The sequence below is a fragment of the Calidris pugnax genome, unplaced genomic scaffold, assembly GCF_001431845.1.
Source record: "Calidris pugnax isolate Ruff unplaced genomic scaffold, ASM143184v1 scaffold39, whole genome shotgun sequence".
In the NCBI taxonomy this organism is placed as follows: domain Eukaryota; kingdom Metazoa; phylum Chordata; class Aves; order Charadriiformes; family Scolopacidae; genus Calidris; species Calidris pugnax.
In genome coordinates, this window is record NW_015090828.1 from 2,100,261 (window position 1) to 2,122,291 (window position 22,031).

Sequence of the window (22,031 nt, forward strand, 5' to 3'; positions counted from 1 at the left end):
GGATAAACGCCCCCCCCCTCCAAATTCTGCAGGAGGAAAGTGTTTTTCCTTACCACACATGTACAGTGTCCAATAGAGACTGATTTAAAAAAAATAAATAAAAATTCAAGTGTCATCCAGGGTGAATTATGAAATCATTCAACAAGGAGGGACTGAAAAACTCTGCATCATGCTGGCTGCTTTTCTGCACTGAAGGATCTCGGCGGGTCTGCAGCACAGCAGAAAGGCAGTGATGGACAGAGGCGTGTATGTGAGCGTGGGGGAACGGGGACCTCTGTGTGGGGGTGCAGGCGGCACGATATGAAGAGAAACAGTGAGTAGCAAGGACCTCTCCTTTGAGACAGAAAGGCTTTAAAGCATTTTTCTGAAAGGGTATGCCTAGGATATACTTGGCGGGGGGCGGGGGGGACCACAAAAAAAAAAAACCAACTTACAATAATAAAGCCTGCTGCAATGGTGAACTCAATACTGCCACCCAGAGTACCTTTGTGCATAATATATGATGCTCTGCGTGGATCTGGAGACTAGGAAGATTAAAGCAGATGATCTTTCTGCATGTAAAGCAGCCACAGACAGCATGATGGATCATTACTGAATACATTTCTGGCCATGCATAATTGTGTTCTGATCTTCCTTGTTAAAGTACTATCACCATCTCTCTGCCGGACTATATTACTTAACTCATAAGAGCCAAAAGTATTCTTTGCTTTTACAGTATTTTGTCCATAGCTATCTCTGGGGTCCCTTGCATTAGAAGCATGCTACTGCCAGCTACAGTAAAATGTTAAAATGGTATCAAAACATCCTACAGCAGACCAGCAATGTGAATCAGATAATTGACTGCATGTAGGGTCTGGAAAATAGGTGTCTGTTCAGATGTTTGGGAGGCATGTGGCTTGTTTCTTTTTAACCCTTTGTGGTTATTTCTGCAGTCTGATGCAGAACAGAGGTCTGTCATGTATTTTCCCATCATTTCTATTTGACATTTTATCAGAAAAATATTGGAAGTGTATTGTGCAGTGTATTTACTGAACAAGGGTTAAATATTCCTTAACATACACTGTATGGCTATGCAATACAAAGATTTTGTGAATGATACAGAAGAAGGAAAAAAAAAAATCTCTGACTTAACAATGAAAAGCAAAATCAAAGGGGCTGTGATGTGGTGCAATGACAACAGCACAGGGAGTTTCAGCAGTCCTAAGATTACAACTGCTGAGGCACGGGTAGGTGATCTCGGTCTGCACAGCTGAGCTGCAGATCTCCTGGAGACAAGCTCTTTGGTGACATGGTTTGTACCACTGCCCCCTGCATTGGGTAGGAGAGGTTTGCTGCAGGCTTGTCAGAGTGGATCATTTCCTGCCTTTCCATCTGTGGTGTGTCAGCTACATTGTATAGTCCATAATTTATCCCCTGCATTAAACAAGCCTTTATTGCATGTGGTACCTATGAACACTTAGATGCCTTTCACTTCTTAATAAATACAAGTGAGAAATGCAGAAACTTCCAGAAAATGTCCTTTCTTCCTTCTCTTCACTCCCCCCATCTCAGTAAAGAAAAACTGGAAATTTGAGGAAAGATTTCGATCAAACTTTTATGTTTGGATTTTTTTTCTCAGAAATAAATAGCGAAAGAGACTTTGAGGCAAGGTTTAAAATGGTGATATTACTGCTTCACTTAAATCCCAGAAGCATTTCAACAGAGTCTTTATTTCAACACTTATCATATTGGCAATTATTCTATATATATATATATATAAGTATAGATATACCCACAAACACAGTCTTCAATTTATAGTCAGCATTACTTTTGGTCCTTAATATTGTGCTGTGCTAATTAAGTTATAATGAACAAACATACAAATATCATATTTGCTTTCCAAGCTTTTTCTTCTAGAAATGTGAGAGTATTTTATCTACATTATGACATTAATTCTCTATTTACATACTGTTACTGAGCCTTTTGGATATAACCTTCAAGAATATTGATGCTTTCTATTTTCAACATTTTAATTTGTATCCTTAAAAAGAGATGTCAAAAGGCAAAAAGTGCACTTTAATGCCTTATTATGCAGCTCAGCTCCATCTCTAACACTAAGAATATTTGTCATTTATTCAAAACTAAAGAATTCATGCCATAAATATACCTCATGATATTTTGTATGTGATAAATAAATGATACAAATAATACATTTTTCACTCTCGAAGATGTAAATATGGTTTAGTTTGGATCAGCACATAGCTAGAATAGGTATATAATTTTTTTCAATGCTTCCATTTTTTTCTCCTTCAAGATGTCTGGAATCGTCTCATTCCAATTTGCACAGGACTCAATACAAAATGACATGTTAATAGAAAGCAACTGGTTGCCTCCAGGCAGAAAAAGATTAGCTTTTCCTGACCTCAAAATATTTGCTTGTCATATAAGTTGCAGAGAAGAGAACCATTTGGCTTAGCTCTTGTTTCAGGTCCCATTTCTCTGAGCTGTGCAGCGAGGCACACGGAGTTCCTCTCTGTCCCCTGGTTGATTGCAATACGTCCAGAGTTTCATGGCATGAATTGCTGCTGCACTGATCGGTGGCCTGGCTGCACAGCTCTGGCTTTGCTCATCTTGAAAGTGGGCCCCTGAAGAATATAACTGTAGGCAGTCTTCACGGGACAGGTTTTCCACCATTCCTCTTTAGATTTTACCTGTGCCAGACCATCGCGAGTCAGGAGAGGCCACCTCAGGTCCTGCACTGCAGCTGCACCTTTCTAGAAAGCAGTAAGTTGATACCTCCTTCCTGAGGAGAGTCAGGCAAGTAAGCCCAGCTAGTCCAAAGGAAATCTGCCAGCACAACAGAATTGGTTGTACCTGTAAAATCAAGAACTTATGATGGTTGTTCCTTCTGAACTCAATTCTCATCTTTAAAAAGATTCTGAGATGCAGTTGCTTGCTGAGTGGTCCCGTGTTCCACTCACAGCCCAAATTGCAAGGGCTAGCACCAGAAATAGCTGCATAGTCCCTAGCCCAGTCCTGTTAAAAATATGTAACTTCTCTGTAATTGCAATTGTTTTCCTGTCTCTGGGTGACTAGTAGTGAAGAGCAGGTTCTCTTTCAGGAGTTGTGCGGTCTGCTCCTGCGGCTGAATGAAGGGGCAGGGGTGGCAGCAAAATGTATCAGAATTCACATCAGGCTTCCAAAGATGTGAGGAGGCCCTGAAGTGCCCCAGGAGATCAGAAAGCCTAGAGAGAGATTAGGAGCCATGACAGCTATGTCTATGTGTTGAGAGGTCAGGAGAAGCATAAGGAGAGACCATGCGTTTCCATCTGAGAGGGTTCAGGATAGATGGGTGATACTAAGGTGTTCCGTCTGTATCTCTTTCCATCCCCTGCTAGGTGTGTATTTCCCCTACATCGCACTAGAACAGCATGAACTTCAGTTGGAAGCAAGAGCTTCAGACATGGGGAAAAATGGAAATGCAAACTTGTGCCATTTAGAAATGTCTGCATTTCCTCCAACCATGTAGTCTTTTTCCTTTTTCTGATGGCAGCATCCCACTGATGCCTCCCTGGGCTGTTTAGCTTTCTAAAAGCAGTCCTGAATGTGTATCCTGATGGGCTGCATGCAGAGAGTATTCTAAAAAGCCACAACTTACTGGTCTGTCAATGCAATATTGTGCTTAGGCAGGTTGTTCCATTTCTTAGAGATGCAGGAGGTGTCTAGTGCTAGCAACTGAAAGCTGCTCTTTGATGCCCTTAAATTTCAAAGGTCAACACAATAGCTGAAAATTGCACAGGACATCAGTGAGAGACTGCAGAGGGTCATGTCCAGAGCTCTTCATGCAGGAATAGAGGAAGAAACTTGCAGGACTCTAAACCAAGCTCAAGGTGGTGATGAAACCTTCTGCAACCCTCAGTTTGAATTCAGAGGTTTGATCTCAGAGCATTCTCTGTGCCAGCATGTGTTTTCTGAAGTTTTTCATTAGCAACATCTATAGCTAAATTGAGAATTCTCTCTGTTTTTTACACTGGAGGAATTTCTGGAAAAATTACTGGTTTAATACTGGAGAATGACGGTAGAGCTACATTAGATTTTTTTAACTAAGGGTTATGGACTGCCCAAATTGTTATTTCCATCAGAAATAATGGTGCCTACAAGAGCCAGCAGTCTGCCACAGCTTTTAGATGACTGACTTCTGTGTTTAATGGAAGCCAAGGATAGGACTCTTCTTGTTGCAGAAGTGTTCACAGTAATTATTATAGATAAGTCATAAGGACGTATTTCCAGCAGCACATAAATCTCAGTCAGATTGGAATAAATTGTAGGTACCTAAAAGCCAGACTTGATTTCCAGTTTTAGTGAAACTGGAAAATTTTCAACTGAACTTCTCAGCTTACACATGTTCATGCCCCTAAAATGTTTCCCTTTGGGGTTTGTGGGGTTTTCATTGTTTTTCTTTTTCCTCTTTATTGCCAGATACCTCTTAGGCATAGTCCATTTTCTCTCTAGATATTTTATTATTTTTTTTTAAGACAACGCACTAAGGAATTAGTTCATGCAAGTCATCCCTGAGCACAACCAAAAAGCCTTGAAAGTGATGAAATAGGTTTGTGTCATCTGTGAATGCATTGATATTCATCCCTATTATCCTTCACATTTTCAATTCAAGCAGCACATAATTTATCAGCTCTGTTGTCAAATGCTGCATGTAATTGTGTTTAGCAGAAAGCTTGGTGGGAGGGAGGGGAGAAGAACGGAAGAAGAGATAACCGTTCACTTCTTCCCAGGAGAAGAGCGGGGCAGCACTTTGAATCTGGTGGCCGTCTACTCTTTTCAAGTACTCCCACGGCACCACGTTGTAAGAGTGGAACAGCATATCAAATGTAAGAATGTAGTTCAGCGGGGGCAACACAGGTAGATGTCTTACTGGAACAATGCAGAGCATGAGACTGGGACCGTTTTGAGGGTTTGCCAAGCTGAACAGTCGCATGGCAACCCTTCTGCTCATTGCCTTCACTCTGAAAGTGAAGTCACTTGGATATAGGATGTCAGTGCACTGTAGTAGTCCCCTTCCAGTATTAATATTATTCTACTTCTGAAATAGTTTACTGCTTTTAGCCTCCTTCAAGAGATCAGGGATGTGACATGGTTAACAGATGGCACCACCTAGATAGGGGATGTCAGCTGCAAATGATGCTGCCAAAAAGCTACCAAGATGCTTTAACTTCTGTAGGAGAACATGAATTTGTTTGTGTTCACTGGCCATTCGGCCTTCAACAGCCATGGAGTCACAGCAGAAGACCTGACAATCAGATTCCTTAATGTGTACTTAGTACAGCTGCTAATTAAGTCACAGAGTTACTACACAACTAGAGAACACGTCTGTAAAGTATTGCTATGAAGGTAAGAAAATGCAAAGGGGACAACGTGTGGCTGGATAAGGGGCTCCATTTTATTTCCCAAGCTAAGGCTATTGCAGTCTGTGTGACAGCTGGTTCTTCTGTGGCTTCTCCCTTCTGATTGTGACCTGTGGTGAGTTCTATTGACAGAACAGTCCTTTGGAAAGTTTTCTTGCCTATGTCTTTGTCAAAGACACCCGGGTGGATTCTCACCCAGCTCCTTTGCATCTCTTAGGCTTGAAAAATGGCATTAAAAACATCTAGAACTTTCTGCTAGCTGTTACCTTGGACTCTGGAGGAGCTGCAATGCAGGAAGCGTGTTGTGAAGTTACAGACACCTGGGTGGATTCTACTGCATCTTGTAAACCTGGTCAGGAGACAGCATTCCTGTTAACTCTTTCTTGCTTGTTTAATTAGAACAGCACTGAAGCACACTGCTGTTGGAAGGAACAGGCTTAGTGCCTGCACTGTGGGGCGCTCTAAGTGTAATAGGGAAAGAAATCCTTTTCATCTTACTCTTGTGACCAGGAATTGCAATAAAACTGTGTGTGTTCTCCCAAGGTGCTTAGGTCATGGGAAAAATTAACGTTGTGACCTGGAACCTTGGTACCTTACGAGCTTTCACGTTAAGCCTAGTCTGTCAGTGCTATGTGTTTAAAGGGAAGAATTTTCTTTAGCTTGGTTTGATTTCCCAATGGAAAGAATGTTGGTTCTTTTGTACAGAGAGGTGCTGTGGTATCACTCCATTTGCCTTTTTCCCTGTTGACTGTTCAATCTGTGCTGTGAGCTTTAACTGGCATTGCCTACTTGAATAGGACTAAACAAGGCAACTTGGTCATGGGTATAGGAAGGCTGGACAAGAGAGCCCCATCAGGGTAAATACAGCAATAAGCACCAACTCCTACCAACTGTGTGGCTCTTTCATGCCCTCTCTCAACCAGCCTGGTAGGGAAAAGTTTCTCCTGCTGTGATGAAACCATGCCCCATGCACGGACTGACTGCCGAGGAAAAGTCTTGTGCTGTAGCTCCATACTTGAGAAAGAAAAAAGGGAAATAGGACATGCTCTGCTCAGGTGCATCAAACGTTTGGAGCTGATAACAGCGAGGAGTGCCTGTCTCGGAAAGAACGGGGGATGTGAGGGATTTGAGCAAAAAGGGTTGCCAGTCTGGTAGTTTGATGTGAGCCCTCGCTGTGCCAGAATAGCAGCTTGTCCCCTGATAATAGATTAGCAGAAATTTCTGTGCCTCTCTAGCATATTAACAGCAGTTTGCCTCTGTTTTGTTACATAAATAGATTAAGCTTTAGCTGTGCTCCTATCAGACAGATTTTCTATGCTTTTTTTTTTAAATAATCATCAGAAATTCTCGTCAGTTTTGTCCTACAAGCAAAGCTTTGAAAAAAAACCCGAAGATCTGACTGAACAGTTGCTTTTCTTTCAGCATCTGTAGCTGTTTAATATTTTGCTTGTCTGTCTCTTCAGGTGCACTGGGCAGACAGAGCTGCTCTCTCCAGTCTGTATCAAGACAAGCAGAACTTGAGCAACTGGGGAGAGAGGACGAACTGCCACAGCAATGCCAAAATCTCTGGCTCATGTTCTCGAGCTCTGCTGTTCATGTGTCAAAAACTGAAAGTGTAACTGGGTGAATAAACCTCAGGCCATAAAATGCATAACTGTTTGGGTTTCAGCCAGCCCTTCACTGGGGATTTTGTGCGTCCAGTTTTAATTCTTCCTTACATTTGACATGGGAATTGTGTAATTCATGTAGTCCTGGAAACGTGCAACCAGGCAGCTCTTTTTATTAATGCTATTTTATTTATTAATTTAAGTCCTGTACTGACCTGTTACCCTCCTTACAGGATCAGAATTTTACAAATATAAAAGCAAACTGGTATGTGAAGGAGCTTGCTGTATATTTCTGGAGGCTTCATGCTTACTACTTAAAAGCTAAATGGACTTACCATTCATTTAAACAAAAAATCCTGATACTGCCTGTTGCAACATGAACACCAGCTATGGTGAGGTCAAACACAGATGATCTCAGCAATGGAGCTTTCTTAAGGCAATTTTGCAAATAGAGACTGTTTCTTTCATGGATAAATTGCTTTTTTGTTAGGTTTCTGTTTAAGAAAGTCAGATTGCTACAGTGCTCCTACAGTATTTGCCTCAGAAGCTGAATCCTAGATTGGATTTACTATCTGTTATTACTTTTAGGCTAACGCTTACCTCTTGGCAAACTCTTCAGGCATAGCCACTAATGGATCCAAGAGATATTTCATGCCTGAGCCAGGAACTTATTTATCTCACTTCTGTGGATCTGTAGAGCGGAAAGATGGAGAGGAAAGCTGTGGTACAGGGTACTGGCAGCATGTCTTGCTGGTGTGTGCTGAGAATTATACCGAAACCATATACCTAACTGCTTACACATCTGAATCCAGTGCAAGAACTTACTCTTTAATTTCCTCAAAATATGGCTGTCCTTCTGTGGTGAAAACCTATATTGGGATGAAAATGAATCTTCCTTGGGCAGTGCTGAAAGGAGTTACCCGAGCTTGGATTTTTCTTCTGTTCCTTCTCCCCACCCCCCAACTTGTGTACCTGAATTGAGGTCATGGTGCCACCATAGGCTTCTGTGTGTGTGATGTTGCAGAAATATCTTAATATTCATGACCTACCAGTAGCATGGCATTAATGTAAGTTTTGCTCTCCCACATTCTGCTTACAGTGTGAACATGTAGAAAACTATAATTAATTCTTCAGGGCCAGTATTCTAGATTTAGCCTTGCAGAAGTTGCTGTGATACATAGTGATAAAGCATAAGAATGATATCTGGCTGTGGTCATCTTAAGTACATAAGCATTATCAGCTCTTGAAGTCTCAGCTACAAGTTATTTCCACATAAGGTGGAAAATGCTGTCTACTTTTATTTCTCTTTGTGTAGAAAGGAGTAATAATAAGAATAAAGGATTGAGGGTAGCAGGTGAAGTTTCTTGAAATATTTTTCATGTTAATCAGGTGACTTCTCTTTGGTAATCAGATGTTGCTCCATTGCACTTTTTTTATTATGAAAGGGTTTGGGATTGTTTTGTTGGGTTTTTTAAATTGCAGCTGTCAGCCTTACTTCCACCCTACGTTCCCCCAGCAGTGGGTCAGAATTTGCTGTAGTGTATCCCGATAGCCTTAGTGCCGCATCCTTTAAATGAGTTCTGTGGATAAACAGAGACTTTGAAAAAGATGACAGATGATGAAAAATCAGCCCAGTTTTCCCTAGGGAAGTATTTCTAATATCCTTGGTGTAGAGGCTATGTTACTTAGTTTTAGTCCTGTATTATTTTTGTGCTCTCTTATTTTTGCCTTCTCAAAAAGACACGAAGATCTCTCCAGGCACAATATCAGCACCTGAACCACAAAGGACCCTAAAATGCATCCCCGTATGTGCCAGGACAGCAGAGTAGAACACTGCAGCATTCTGTGAAAGTCCATTTTGTACCACTGGATTACAAGAAAGTGTCACATATAAAATTTACTCCTATTTTCTGACCTAGAAAGACAGATAAATAATGTAAGATTGCCATAAAAAAAAAAGTAGCTCAAGATTTATTCTTTAAAAGAAACAAATGCTACTAATTCCTTCCTCTCTAGTTCCTCCTCCTTGCCCAGCTCCCTACCAGTCAGTTCTAAATTTTAAATTTGCATTTCTGCCAACTTGGCACACCATATAGAAACAAGACTTTTCAATAATATATGTGCTGTGCCTGCTCTGAAAGCATATTTTGGCATGGGCTTTTCTAACTCAAACTGGTATCCGCTTTCAGAGATTACTTATTTTATTACTACTTAATTTCAATGCAGCCTGAGAGAAGCTGCCGTCCAAGGTCCCGGAGAGCAGCGTTACACAGGCAACTGCTTCCTGCAAGAATTTAGAGCCCATTGAGGGGCCAAAGAAGCAACCCTGGAAATACAAGTCCTGCATGCAAAGAGCAAAGCTTCTCTCTTTACTGTACTCCCAGTGAGGGTCAGTGCTGTTGCTCCTCAGGGACTTTTTTGGGGGATTCATGAACTCATTACATCCCAGTCGTAGCTCAGTGCTCATCATCTTACTGATGCCAATTACCACTAAGGGCAGGTTTTGACATTGAGGGCTGTTAGGAACTAGATTGAGAACATTTCATTCCATGTGGAGGGTTTTTTTTTTTTTTTTAGGAGACAACAGATTCCTACATACTTCTGCCAAGCCAAAAGCAGTGTGGGCCAAAACTGTTGGTAGCTGACAATTCTGTAACTGAAGCATCCTCGCTTCACTTTTACAAGGGCTATTTTTACAGATGTAAGTCCCGGGGAAGAGGTTCTTAATATTTTCTCTGATCTACTGAAACACAGAAGATGGACATGACAGTTTTCTTGGGTTTAAGTAATCATCAATCATTATGTACTTACTAGTTTTAACTGGAATGAATACAAAATATCCCTGAATTTAATCCACCCTTAAAAGCCTACCATACACAACATGCTTTAGGATATTCAATTACTGGATCATATATGCTAACAACAATCCCCTGCAACCTTGTTAGTCATGCCAAAGCAGCGCTTTCAGTATTGGTCATGGGTATAAAGCTGTAAGAACATATTTTAGAAAGTTATTTTAGAAATGGTTTGTGTAACAAACATAAAATTAAGTTTCTCAGTATATTGATACTTGTGCCCGTGTAATTCTGTGAATAATTTTATAGAAAGTCATGTGACAGGGTGATTACTTTTTAAGAATTTGATACTGAGACACAATAGACTACAGAAAGTCTGTTCTCCATTTCTCATGTTTTTATCTAAGAAAGCAAACTAAAGTTGAGAATTGCTGATGCGTGAAGTGCTGGCAGTTTAAATGTATATATTTCTTCTATTTTGGAGAAATACAAGTGAAAGAAATAACAAAAAGATGGGGGTTGTCTTTTTAGTAAAACTTACTTTAGAATGTGCATTTTTTTTCTTATTTTGAGATTTATTTTTTTTTTCCTTTTTATGGACTGCCTTTTCTAATTCTTGACACTAATTGTGTGGTAACATAAACTGATGATACGCCAAATGACAAGTTTTTATTTATGAAGCATTATGGATAGATGTTAGTAAGCCACTTCCCATTTTCTAGATCAATTTTTTTCTTTTGCAGTGGCAAAGCAGTTTGATACTTTTTAAGATAGAATTGCTACAGTTTTTCATCATCTTTACATAGTGATGCAAGCTGCATCACAAAATAGTTTTCCATAGAAAATTTAGGAAAAGTGGTGGAAAGCAGTGCAGTGTTTCAACTTCAGATTAAAAAACAGCATTTTTATCATTAGGAAAATAACAGTAAAAACGCATGTTTACCATCAGTTTCAGTATCGGCAATGATGGTGGGTTAGTTTTTTGATTGTGTGTTTCTTGATGTCCTTATTCTATCAAATTGTCCCATTTGAATATTTAGATCTGCTCCTTAGATTTCCTTCCTCTATTCAGCTCATATATCTGTTTCAACTTCCTAACGTTGACACATAATAAGGAATTCTTTATAGATAATAGGATCTCTTTCAGTTTTGTAGCCACTGTAAGCCTGTTATATTGCATACATTTGTTGATAAACTACAACAATGTGGTTCATTTCAATGCACCTAAAGCCATCTTCACAAAAGGAATTTGCTTACAAAACTCTGTTGGTCTGTTTTGCAGAATTGTTCCTCTTGGGTACTTGTTTTGATAAGTTTGAAGACCAAAACCAAAGCTAACAAAGTAGCTGTAGTGGTCCCTCCATGTGTGACTATCCTTGGAAAATATCAGTGTTTCCCTTTCTCACTGATGTGTCTTAGCTCCTCCACAGATGTCTTTGGTCGTTGCACACCTGCCTTGACTCCTCTGTTTCTCCATTTTCTCACCTAATTTTTGGATAGTGCTCACAATATGCTTAGTGCAGCTTAAGCTGCAAGGGTGTGTCCCTAATCTGTGGGCAATTAAATGGGATAAGCTCACTGCACATTTGAAATTGCCTCATGGAGCAACTCAGCATGGCTGGAACGCGTACAAAGCGTACGTGTAAGAATGTGACGAGTGTATGGGAAAACAGAGGCAGCAGAAATTAATTTTGATATCTTGCTTATTTTTCCTAAGCATGCTGACATCTATCTTTACAATAATGTTGGCCCCACTTACAATGGATCCTGTTGTTAACCATACTGTCGTACAGTGAGTCTCCTGCTCATCCCAGCTGTCGCGCTATGGAAGTTCCTTGGCATATGAAGCTGTCACCTTGCTGCATGGAGCCAGTCACATGCCACACAGCTGCCACCCCATATTCATAACCTATCTTGAATCAGCCTGAAGGCTACCTGCCTAAAGGGATGCACAAAAAGTCCTTAAGTACCCAGCTTTTCTTATCTCGCAAGGAGGTTTTGTTGCTTATAGGAAGCACCTCGGTATGTGTGTTTTGGAGCCTTTTTTCAAGAGGCAAACTCTTCCTTTCTCTTCTAACGTGTCTCAAGTTTGCAGCAAGATCAGTATTTCACCAGGCGTGCGTACGCAGTGCACATCCAATCTTTGTCTGTCTGTGTTGACGCTGTTAACATTATTTATACATTACCAGACATGGGCTGGAAGCAGCAAGATAAAAGCTGTATTTTATGAGTGCTCCCAGAAGCACTACCCTCAGCTGCATAATTACCTGTGGCATCTGCTGGGGGATGTGCGTTATGAAACGGTGTGAGCTATTAATTTGCATACACCTATTACTCCTTTTGTCAACTGGCCATGGCATGCTGGATAGTCTCTTCCTCATCTAGAGGGGGATGTTAACCCTGCTTTCTTCTGAATCAGGGCACCTGATAGGTAGTATCTGTGGTGAAAGGACAGGAAGCAGATGGAGGGTCCCATGGGTGATAACTCCACGTGGCTATGTGTGCATGAGAATGCATATGCATGAGAGAGCCTGTACAGCAACACTTGGTATGTGTCTTGTATGTGTCTTGTATGTGTCTGCAAGAGAGAGGGACCAAGAGGCTGGTTGTATGCTGTCGGCCTCCTCTTGGCCTCTTGACATACTAGGAAGAATTGTACCTATTCAATCAAGCATATAACTCTAATTAGTATTGAGGAAGGGTATCCTGCCTAATTAGGGTTTCCCTGCTGACCCTGCAGGATGTTATTTATGCTCCTCATCAAATCTGCATTCATTTACTCTACAAAATATCACTCACGAATGACTTTTTTTTTTTTTCCCCTGATGCTTCAGCTGCCTTCACTTCCTTCCCCAGTATCTGCCTTTTCTTGCCTCTCTCCATAAATGAGGTGCCAGGCAACAGTTATTCCTTCCAGCCTTTTAAAGAAAGCATTAGTCCAAACTGGATCCTCATTTTTGCAGCAGACAGAACAAGATTCAGATTAGAGAGTATTCAGATTTCTGTCATTGAGGATGCTGAGACAGACTTCTCTGGTTGAGTGGGCCCACCAGGATTGAAGGGCTTTAAGAACAGTTTAGATTAATTTTCACCAAAAATGCTATAAGGTCTAGTTGAGCCTGTTTGGGGGCAGGAACTTAAACCTGGTGATCTTTCAAGATCCTTTGTATCATCAGTATTCTTCCATTCTTGCACTATAAATACTGCAGGCTCAACTCGCTGCCTGCCACTGTCTCCAGTTAGGACTTTTGTCTGGGGAAAGTGTAAATATAAAAGGAATTAATGTAGCTGGTGACTTTTTTAGTGACACCTGTTGGTACCTCCAGGCAGCAGATAAGGAGCAGCTGTACCTTAGCTTGAGGAACCTGCCTCTGCTTCTCTGAGATCCCTTCAGTGATCAGGTTCCTCCATGTCTGAGCCTGTCATGACTCCTGTTAAGGAGCTGTTTCATTAGTGCCTTTGCAGTGGGAGTGTCAGGAAGCAGACGGAGGGCACACAGCCCTCGTGCCATCTCATCTGCCCTCCAGGTAAAGGATTGAGGCCTCTAGTGTTCCTCCCATGCCCCTTAAATAATTAAGGATTTCAAGTGTGCTAAGTTGTGTTAATTACAAACCTGTCTTCCTGCAGCAGGATTCTCTTCAGGACAGGTAGTAATTTCAGGCTCTAGCACTTTAGGCTGCTGGCTGTCCATGCTGCATGCAGATCGCCACTCAAGAGCAATGAATGTTATCATACAATACAAAAGTGTGATACACTCCCTATGTCAGATTGCAACTCAGATAATTAAATTCTTTCCACCTACATTCCCTTTCCCATTTCAACTGAGAGAGGTATCTTTCAATTACTATTCTAAAGATTTATGTAGGGTTAAAGGGGAACTATTAAATGTTTCTGGCAGTCCATTCCTCAGCTGGCTGCAGCTGAGCAGTAAGAGCCATCTTTATCACTTCATTTGAATGGCAAAGTGCTTTGAGATCTTTGGGAGATGAAAAGCATTTCATACCAAATCACACCCTCAAAGTGTTTCATTAACTCTTCCACACTAATGTCTGCTCTTAATCTTAGTGAAAGGATTTGGAGATCTCCATTATACACTATAGATCTGAAGCAAGAGAAGATGTAGGTAGTAAAAGGTGAGCCTGGACCATCAAGCCCAGCACCTGATCAAAACTTGTACAATGCCTGTGCCTCTCCAGGTTCACATTTTTGCTTCTGTTTGTTTCTGGATGAATTTTTAATTGGTTTGGAGGTTTTTCCTGAGTTTCTTCCAACCCATTTCTAAAGCCACTGCTGTTATGAATAAGCAGAAAACACTTTTTGGATCTACTTTTCTCTCTATTTCATCTTTTTCTTTCTCTCTCTTTTTTTTTTTTTTTTTTTTTTGCCCCAATGTTTCAAGTTTCTATGCCTAGATTTGTGTGTTACGGAGATTATGTTGCATTGCAGTAACTGTCCCTAGTATGGAAACTTTATGCTATGAGAATCCCTAGTGATGTTTATATTAACCAGGCTGGTACTTGGAGTCATATTTTTAACCTTCCCTGGAAGAGAGAAGTGATAGATAATTAAAACGTACTTGTAACTGTTCTGCAATACTTTGCTAGGAAGATCTGATGGGGTTTTTTTTATCTTAGTTCAGAATTATGAGTTTAAACTTTGCTTTGGAGCATGGCAACTTCTGTTTCGTTGAGATGTGTGTTCATTAACCCCTGTAATATCCCAGACTGCAAAAGAAAAGGTAAAACTTCCAACTTCAAAAATACATCTCTCTAATTGTGCACAAGTGTTAGAAGCTATGAAACTTTACAATTTAAGTGTTTGTAAGCAAAATGGCAAAGCATGCCCTTGGAAAGACCAAAGCAAACCCCAGTATGTGGAAAGTCAGATTAGCATAAGCTTGAGTATCTGTAAATCAAAGCTTGTGTTAGGATGAACTCTGGCCCCGTGATGGCTTTCACAGGGAGTTTCTGGGTTCTGGCTGTTGCAGGCCATTGCATCAGAAAAAAAAAAAGTAGGTCCAAAACTGTGCTTGTTTCTCATGTTTTTAAAAAATACCTTCCCTCCTCCCCCCCAAAAAACCCTAAAGGTATGTGCTATTTTAGTATTTTTTCATCAGATACTATGTCATAGCTGGGGGGTTTGTTTTTTGTTTTCTGTGTGGTTTTGTGTTTTTTTTTTTTTTTTTTTTTTTTTTTATGGGCCCAAGTATCTACAAAGGGGGTAGCAATCAAAATTGCACATCAAAAGGAATTACAAGAGAGGAAATTCATAGTATTCTAGTATTTTAAAAGGCCTTCAAAAAGGTGGTGTCTAATTTTTAAAGCATTTAAAGTTCATTTTTAAAGTTCTTCTTATGAAGAACTAAAGCATGTAGCTAAGGGAGGTGTATAAGCAGATTTGATTTGGTGGAGAGCAGCTTGTGGGATGCCAGCAGCTTTGCCCCCACAGACTGCATCAGTTGTTGCCCCAAGGGACAGAGCGGTGGCTGCAGGGACAGGCTGGTGACCTGTCCCTGTGCCTGCAGCCCGTCTGTGCCACTGGCTGGGCTGTGCTTTGGTGTCTGATTAAAACTCTGCTCAGTGCTCCAGTGTTTCCCCGGCTGGTGAGTCTCAGGGTAAGTGCTGGAGAGTTTCTAGAGTTGAATCGATAGTTGCTATTGCTGCTTTCTGCCAAGACTTTAACCTTTTTTTAAGCAGTTGTGCACAACGTTAATGAGCCTCCGCAAATAGAAGTCTGTATTAAATTGGCACTGGGGTTAGTGTCCTGGAGTTTGTTCAGGCACTAAACACAGCTGAAGGGAAACTGAGTTTTATTCTAAAATGTTAAGTACCCAGAGTTTCCTCTTTTCTTCAGCAGGTGTCACAGCAAGTCATACCTCCTAAATGACCCTGTAATTTGAGTTAGAGGCATTTAGTGTTATGACTCAGCCATTATAAGCTGTAGCTTGATAATTCCTGTCTCATCTTCCCTCCCATTCTGAGGCTGGATGATGGATGCAGCGATGGGGCTGAGTGAAATGCTGAAAGCAGCTCCCTCAGCGTGCCAGGAGCTCTACAGGAGCTAGTCTTTTATCTGCTGGGATTGTGAGCTAAACTAGTAGGTCATGTACATGTTCAATGTAGTGTACACACACTTCACGTATATAAAATTTCTATGTTCAGTATCCCATGGTATGGTATTTGTGAGAATAGGCTCCAGTTAGCGAGCAAGGTGCCTAATGTGACATTTTCCTTTGAGCAGTCTTCATACAAAATGTTTGTTATTTAATAAGCGCTTATACCTTAAGTCTTGAATAACATTTCAAGCCTTTCTTGCCATGTCATCTGATTACAGCTTTGTTTACTTCACAGCCAGAATATGCAAATACCCATAACATGTCTTTACAATGAAATGAGAAATTACCAGAATTTTATTGCTGGTTTTCTCCTCTGCTCCCTTGTATACAAAATCCACCCTCAAATCGCTTCTCTCATCTGCTTGGTATCAGCTGGGCTGACAAAGTAAAACTATTGAGATCAGAAATAATTATGAAAGCTTAGGGGAAATCTGAAATGTGCATGTTCTCTGAAAGAAAGACAAAGCACATTTTCCAGATCAGTGACACAAGTGAGCATATTCCATATAGGTTTTGTTAAAGGATATATTTAAGAAAAAGAACCCTTTATCTTGTCAATTTGACAGAAGGAATCAGAAGGATTCAAGTTGGAAAGTGGGGCACAAGACAGGGATGTGGATTATCAAATGCAGAACAACTTAAAAGACTGTGCAGGATGGAAAAACAAAATGTGACAGGCCTGATCCTCTGATGCCCTCTGGCTTCTGAAGGTACTCATGGTTGTGTGGGAAGTGCCACAACAGAGTAACTGACAGGAGAGGTTCTGCCCAGCAAAGTGGACTGGGGTAATCATCTCCAAGGGTAGAGCAGAGGGAGGCATGGTTCCTCCAGCCTTGGGGCAGAGGTGAAAAGATCTGTTCTGCTTCCATTGAGCTGTGAGACTTGTTAAGTACTGTCTCCATGCACACCGGGTCTTTCTGATGGGAAACTGCTAGCTGTTGGCTTCTTCCATCTTCCTTAGGAAGACAGGGGGAAGAAACATGGTAATCCTGAGTGCAGAGGTGCTGGGAGAGTAGGGACTCCATTGCTCCGGCAGGGACTGGAGCTGCTGAAGACAGAGACAGCATGTTGGCCATCAGCCTTGGCATTTCTTGGGTTACCTGTTTGGGACCCATCTAGCAGATGGTTTTCCTCAGTAATTGGCACATACAGCACACCTTGCAGAGAAGGTATCAGGCAGGGAGAGGGGGCTGGAGAGCCAGGGTGACCTTCAGATGCCTGATTTCTGTCTGCTGAGGGGACCCCCTGAATGAGGCAGAGGTGTGGGGTCAGCTCTGGCTCCTCCTGCTGAGTAACAGCTCTGTCTGCATGGAGAGGGCAGCAGTCTTGCAGTGGTACACGAACAGCTTTGAGTGTGTGCTCAGAGTGTCCATGTCACTGACTGGATGAAGTGCAAGTGTTGCCTTCTCTTCCAAGGACATGGGAGACTTTTGAGTTTGTGGAAACAAGGGATCATAAAACCATCAGCGTAAAACAGGACAGTTAATTTTCTGAAACGCAACTAGGTAGGTGGAGAGATTAAATTATGGTCCATTTAGTCTCTCACCATCTAAGCTCCTGTATTTTAAAATATCCCTAGGTGACATAAAAGTGAGTCTAGACTTTCAGTAGAATATTGGTACAATTTTTCATTTCATGCTCTTTCAAGATTTCCACATGTTCGGTTGTTGGGTTTTTTTGTAGTGTATGCAGACTGAAGTAGAGGTTGGATTTGTTAACTAAGACTTATTCCAAGTGAAGATGATTTGGCAGTGGTATGTGTTTGAGCTTACTTGCTTTTCAAATATTTTTTTACTTTGCACTTCCTCTGGGGCTAAGCTGCCAAATAGCACAGTCCAGGATCTTTCACTGGTTCTGGAAAGACAGTAAAAAGCTTCCCCTGAAGACTGTTAGAGGTTAGATCTCTCTTCCCTCAGATTTTGATTTGCTGAATTCCACTTGTAGAGGAGGCAGGAGCTTTACAACACTTGGCAGACAACAGTATTTCCATTAACAGTTCAAAATAAGCAGTTATCAGATAACACTGATAAATGACTGCCTTCTGGCAAGGAAGTGTGTATTATTTCAGAGGCATTACCTGAACTGAATTATAAGGTGGGCAAGAAGAGGCCTCCTTTAGTGTGAGTAGAACAGAAGGGTACGCTGCATCTCAAGTTCGCTGTATGGGATTTATACTGCAAAGAACTCACCTTCACTATCATGTGTTACAATAATCACAGGAATATTCCCATGCTTCTTGTTAACTGTTGTAAGAGGTATGCATGGGGAGGGAAAAAGGATATGCAATGGAAAGGATTAAAATTAAAATGAAAAAGGATTAGCAATGTTTTTATCACATGTTTATTATTTTGTATATTTAGAACAAATTTTCAGAAGCTCGATAAAGAAGGCTGTTGCAAGAGAAACTGCAAATGGAACTGCATTTTGGTAATTTCTCAATGCAATCAGCAGTCCTAGGTTAAGTTTTGCTTTGGTGTGATGTTGGCATAGGTTCCCATCTGAGTCCAAATACAGGTTTGGAGCTTCCCCAAAGTTCAGAGAGAGTTAGATCTGAAATTTGCTTTTCATCACTCCTCACTATTTGCATTGGAGCTATATTGCCAAGAGGCCATGGCTAATAGAGAGGCAGGATGGACCTTTGGTCTGACTCCACGTAGCAGTTACTAGTTCTGAGCATAAAGAGCACTGACATTTAAAATTAACTCTGAATTTTGTCCTTTCTTGCTGATAGCAGACACTGACCAAAACCAAAATTCTAGACGCTGGTGAAATTCAGACCTACATCTCAATCGTGTGATGAGACAGGCTATGCAATCAGGTTTAGGCTGCTCTTACATTTGCGACGCAGTCTAGATACATATTTTTGATGGGATCACAACTTGGCAACCAGTGAACCAGAGATATCTGACAGTCTATATGAGAATGGGATTCAAAGCTTTTTCATTATTTATATGTTTACAAGAGAATTTATTCTTCTTTAATAAAATAAAAGGTTCTATATTGCTTCTGGCTTCACGTGTACAGACATTGAGACCCAGCAGGTTAGTAAAACAGTCTGAGGCAAGGTGGAGTTCTTTCATTTCATGATGGCACATTATGTGGTTTTCTGTCTCTGAGGTCGCTGGGGATGATGTATAAAAACAGGGTCTGTCAGAACGTCAGGCACTTTTTCTCCCACTCTAATGCCTCATTTGTACTGTGGGATTTTTCTGGCTTTGCTAAAGAATTAGTCATCCAGTTGAGAAAGTTCATTTAAAAGTTCAGACCTTCCTGACAGAGTATTCAGCCTCTCAGATGCACAAAATCCTGCTTATCTGTCATTAAATATCTTGGAGCGTTATCAGCCAGAGTAGGATGATGATCTTTGTGGTCTGGACAAAATCCAGATCTGATAGCCAAAATTCCTCAAGGAATTCAAACAGTTAACAGGGTTTCTTTTTGTATTTTTCCCTACAGAGTGTTTTGTTATCAGCAGAGACAAACATAATTCTTGTGTAGCATTAGTTGCTGGTTCCAAGAGGGCTTATGCATATGATTAGATTTCAGTGGAGCAGCTTGTGTATAAATTCAAGCTAGAATTTGTTACAGGACTGAAACTATTGTGAATAAGATGCATAGTACCCCTGGGATCTTTTGATGAAAGGTGTTGTTATCTGTATCACTCATATCAGATACATTGCTTTTACATGAATGCTGTGGTTGTAGTCAATTCATTTTCTAATGTTTGGGGAAAAAAAGATACAAACCTTGGATGGCCTGAAAAGAGGATCAACATATCACAGGCACTGCATGTAGATTCTTCCCTAGCACGGCTGGCTGACAGGCATTTCATGGAGTTAAAGGTCATACGTTCCTTTGTGTGTCAGGTTACAGTTTGCACATAGATCAGATATCTTTGACGTTTGTATTCACACACACACCACTTAAAAGTTCCTCCCGCTGACTGTTGCAGAGCTCAGAATTAGCTGGCTGGCTGAAATAACATGACCTGATTTTTCTTTTGTGCTGCCCACCACTGCTGGCTGTTATTACATTCCGACAGAATTGTCCAAATCTTGATAACCAGCAACTGATTTGTGGCCAGAGCGGGAAAGCTGTGAAGTGGATAGGCTTGAACAAGGTAGTTGAAATAAAAAAGCATCTACTGCTTTCCTTGGGAGGTAGTGCAAAAATAACAATTTGTTTTCTGTCTGTGCATTACAGAGATGGCAGGGAGAGCTGCTTCCAGCTTTTTTCTCACTGGAACTTTCGAACTTATCCTTCTGAGAGCCCAAGATTGAGTCCAGTCCTGGGAAAACTAATTTGCCTCAACCTGTGATCCCTGTTATATTCTGTGGGCAGAACATCACAATCAGTAAGCTTGTCAAGATGGGCTTAAGCTTCTTAACATTCCTTGAAAAGCATCCCAGAGTCCCAGAGTTCTTTCCTTTATCATAGCTGTATTTGAAATGTGCCATTTCTTCAGAAAAGGCTGAAGTCCCGAGCCTGCTTAGAATTGCGTGTTTTGCATTTGATTTCAGATGAATCAGGACTTCACTCAAATTGGTCTACACATGGTCTCCTTGTACTCAAGTACCCACCACTTGAATGAGGTTTTCTTTCTGGAGCATGTGCTGCATTTAGTATATTTTATTCAGTTTCCTCCTCATTTGTACGCAGATACCACCCAATTGCCTTTATACTCAGTAGCTTTATACAGGGCTAAGGAGAAGCTGCATTTAGCGTGAGCAAGGAAGGGCAGTGGCTGGGTGTTTTCAGTTTCTAGATGAAGAACTCAGCTAGAGACTGGGGGTTGGATGCATCTCTCAGAGGTAGTGGCCTATGCTCTTGCATAGTCAAGGGATGAAAGTAGCTATTTCTACAGCGTAACCCATCTGTGCTTGTTCAATTTCTACCTTAGCAGGAGACAAATTTAGAAATGTTTATTCCTCTCCTTGACAGAAAAAGAAGCCTAGGCAAAGAGTTCAGATAAAGATACGTAGACGTGTAATTTGGACAGACAAATCCCAATTTGTGTGCTGAGTGGGAATAAAGCTCCTTCTATCAATCAGCATCAGCTTTGAAAATGCTCCTGAATTTTTTTCCTCTTATGTTCACGCTGGAGTATCACGATGTCTCAATACTGGGTGGCAGTGGCAAGTAGGGTAAGCACTGCAAAAGCCCATAGCCCTGCAAACTTGAGCAATCTTATGGACAGAACATCTATGTATTTGTATTAAAAGTAGTTATTACTATACATGTTAATGACCTAGGTTTTCTTAATTTACCCTCTAATATAAGTGTGTATATATAACTGAAACAGTAAGCACTAGGAACTTTATCTGTGGTTTTAGTATGGGCTATATTAGGGTTTGGTGCTGTGAACTCACAGCCCTTGTCATGCATCGCAATGAAAGCCAATGAAGTACCTTTTGGATCTAAGTTAGGGGAAAAAAAATGTTTCTTTGTAGTGTAATGAGCTCAGTCTGTCTGGGATAGTTTTGACTGCAACAATGAGATTTTTGAAAGCATTCTGAAGTAAAAAACAACTTCTTACCCTCATGCACCGTATTTTAAGGGTCAAAAGTGAACTCTGAGAGCAGCAGAAGTCTGCCTTTGTGCTGCACTGCAACTGCTACATGTCCTCATTAGAAGGAACAGTGATCCACCCAAAGTAGGATGTCAACTTAAAAACTTTCCTCTTTCCCACATACTCTTCTTTGAACAGAGAAGGGTTGTGGGTTTTTTTATTGTCAAAGTCCCTCAGGATCATAGTTTATGAGAAACTTCATGCAAGTTTAAAACCTATTTGACTTTTTCCTGTGGCTGATACTTCCACAATGCAGGTTTCTTCAATTATTTAATCTCCACTTTCTACCAGCAATGACTGGCTTCATTTTTTCTTCAGCTATTTGGTTTTGTTGCCGCACTAGAACCCTGGTATTGCAGGTTTTGGGGTAGGTTTTTTTTTTCTGAGGGTCACACTAAGGACAGCTCAGAAATCTGAAAAACAGAACATACTTGCCAGCTCACCTTCTCCCCCAGACACTGAATGAATAGAAGCAAATCTATAAAGACATTTAATTCTGGCACTAATGGCATGCCAGGACCAGACACACACTATGTACCTGGTAAA

At 40.9% G+C, this 22,031-nt stretch overlaps 1 long non-coding RNA gene across 1 annotated transcript in view; it reads left to right on the forward strand.

Moving 5' to 3' along the window:
- The first annotated feature begins 200 nt into the window (after nucleotides 1–200).
- LOC106887066 overlaps nucleotides 201–22,031 on the forward strand; it is a 34,503-nt gene continuing 12,672 nt past the window's right edge. The window contains exon 1 of the long non-coding RNA XR_001411793.1: nucleotides 201–313. This is a non-coding gene — a long non-coding RNA (uncharacterized LOC106887066). The remainder of the gene's footprint in view (nucleotides 314–22,031) is intronic.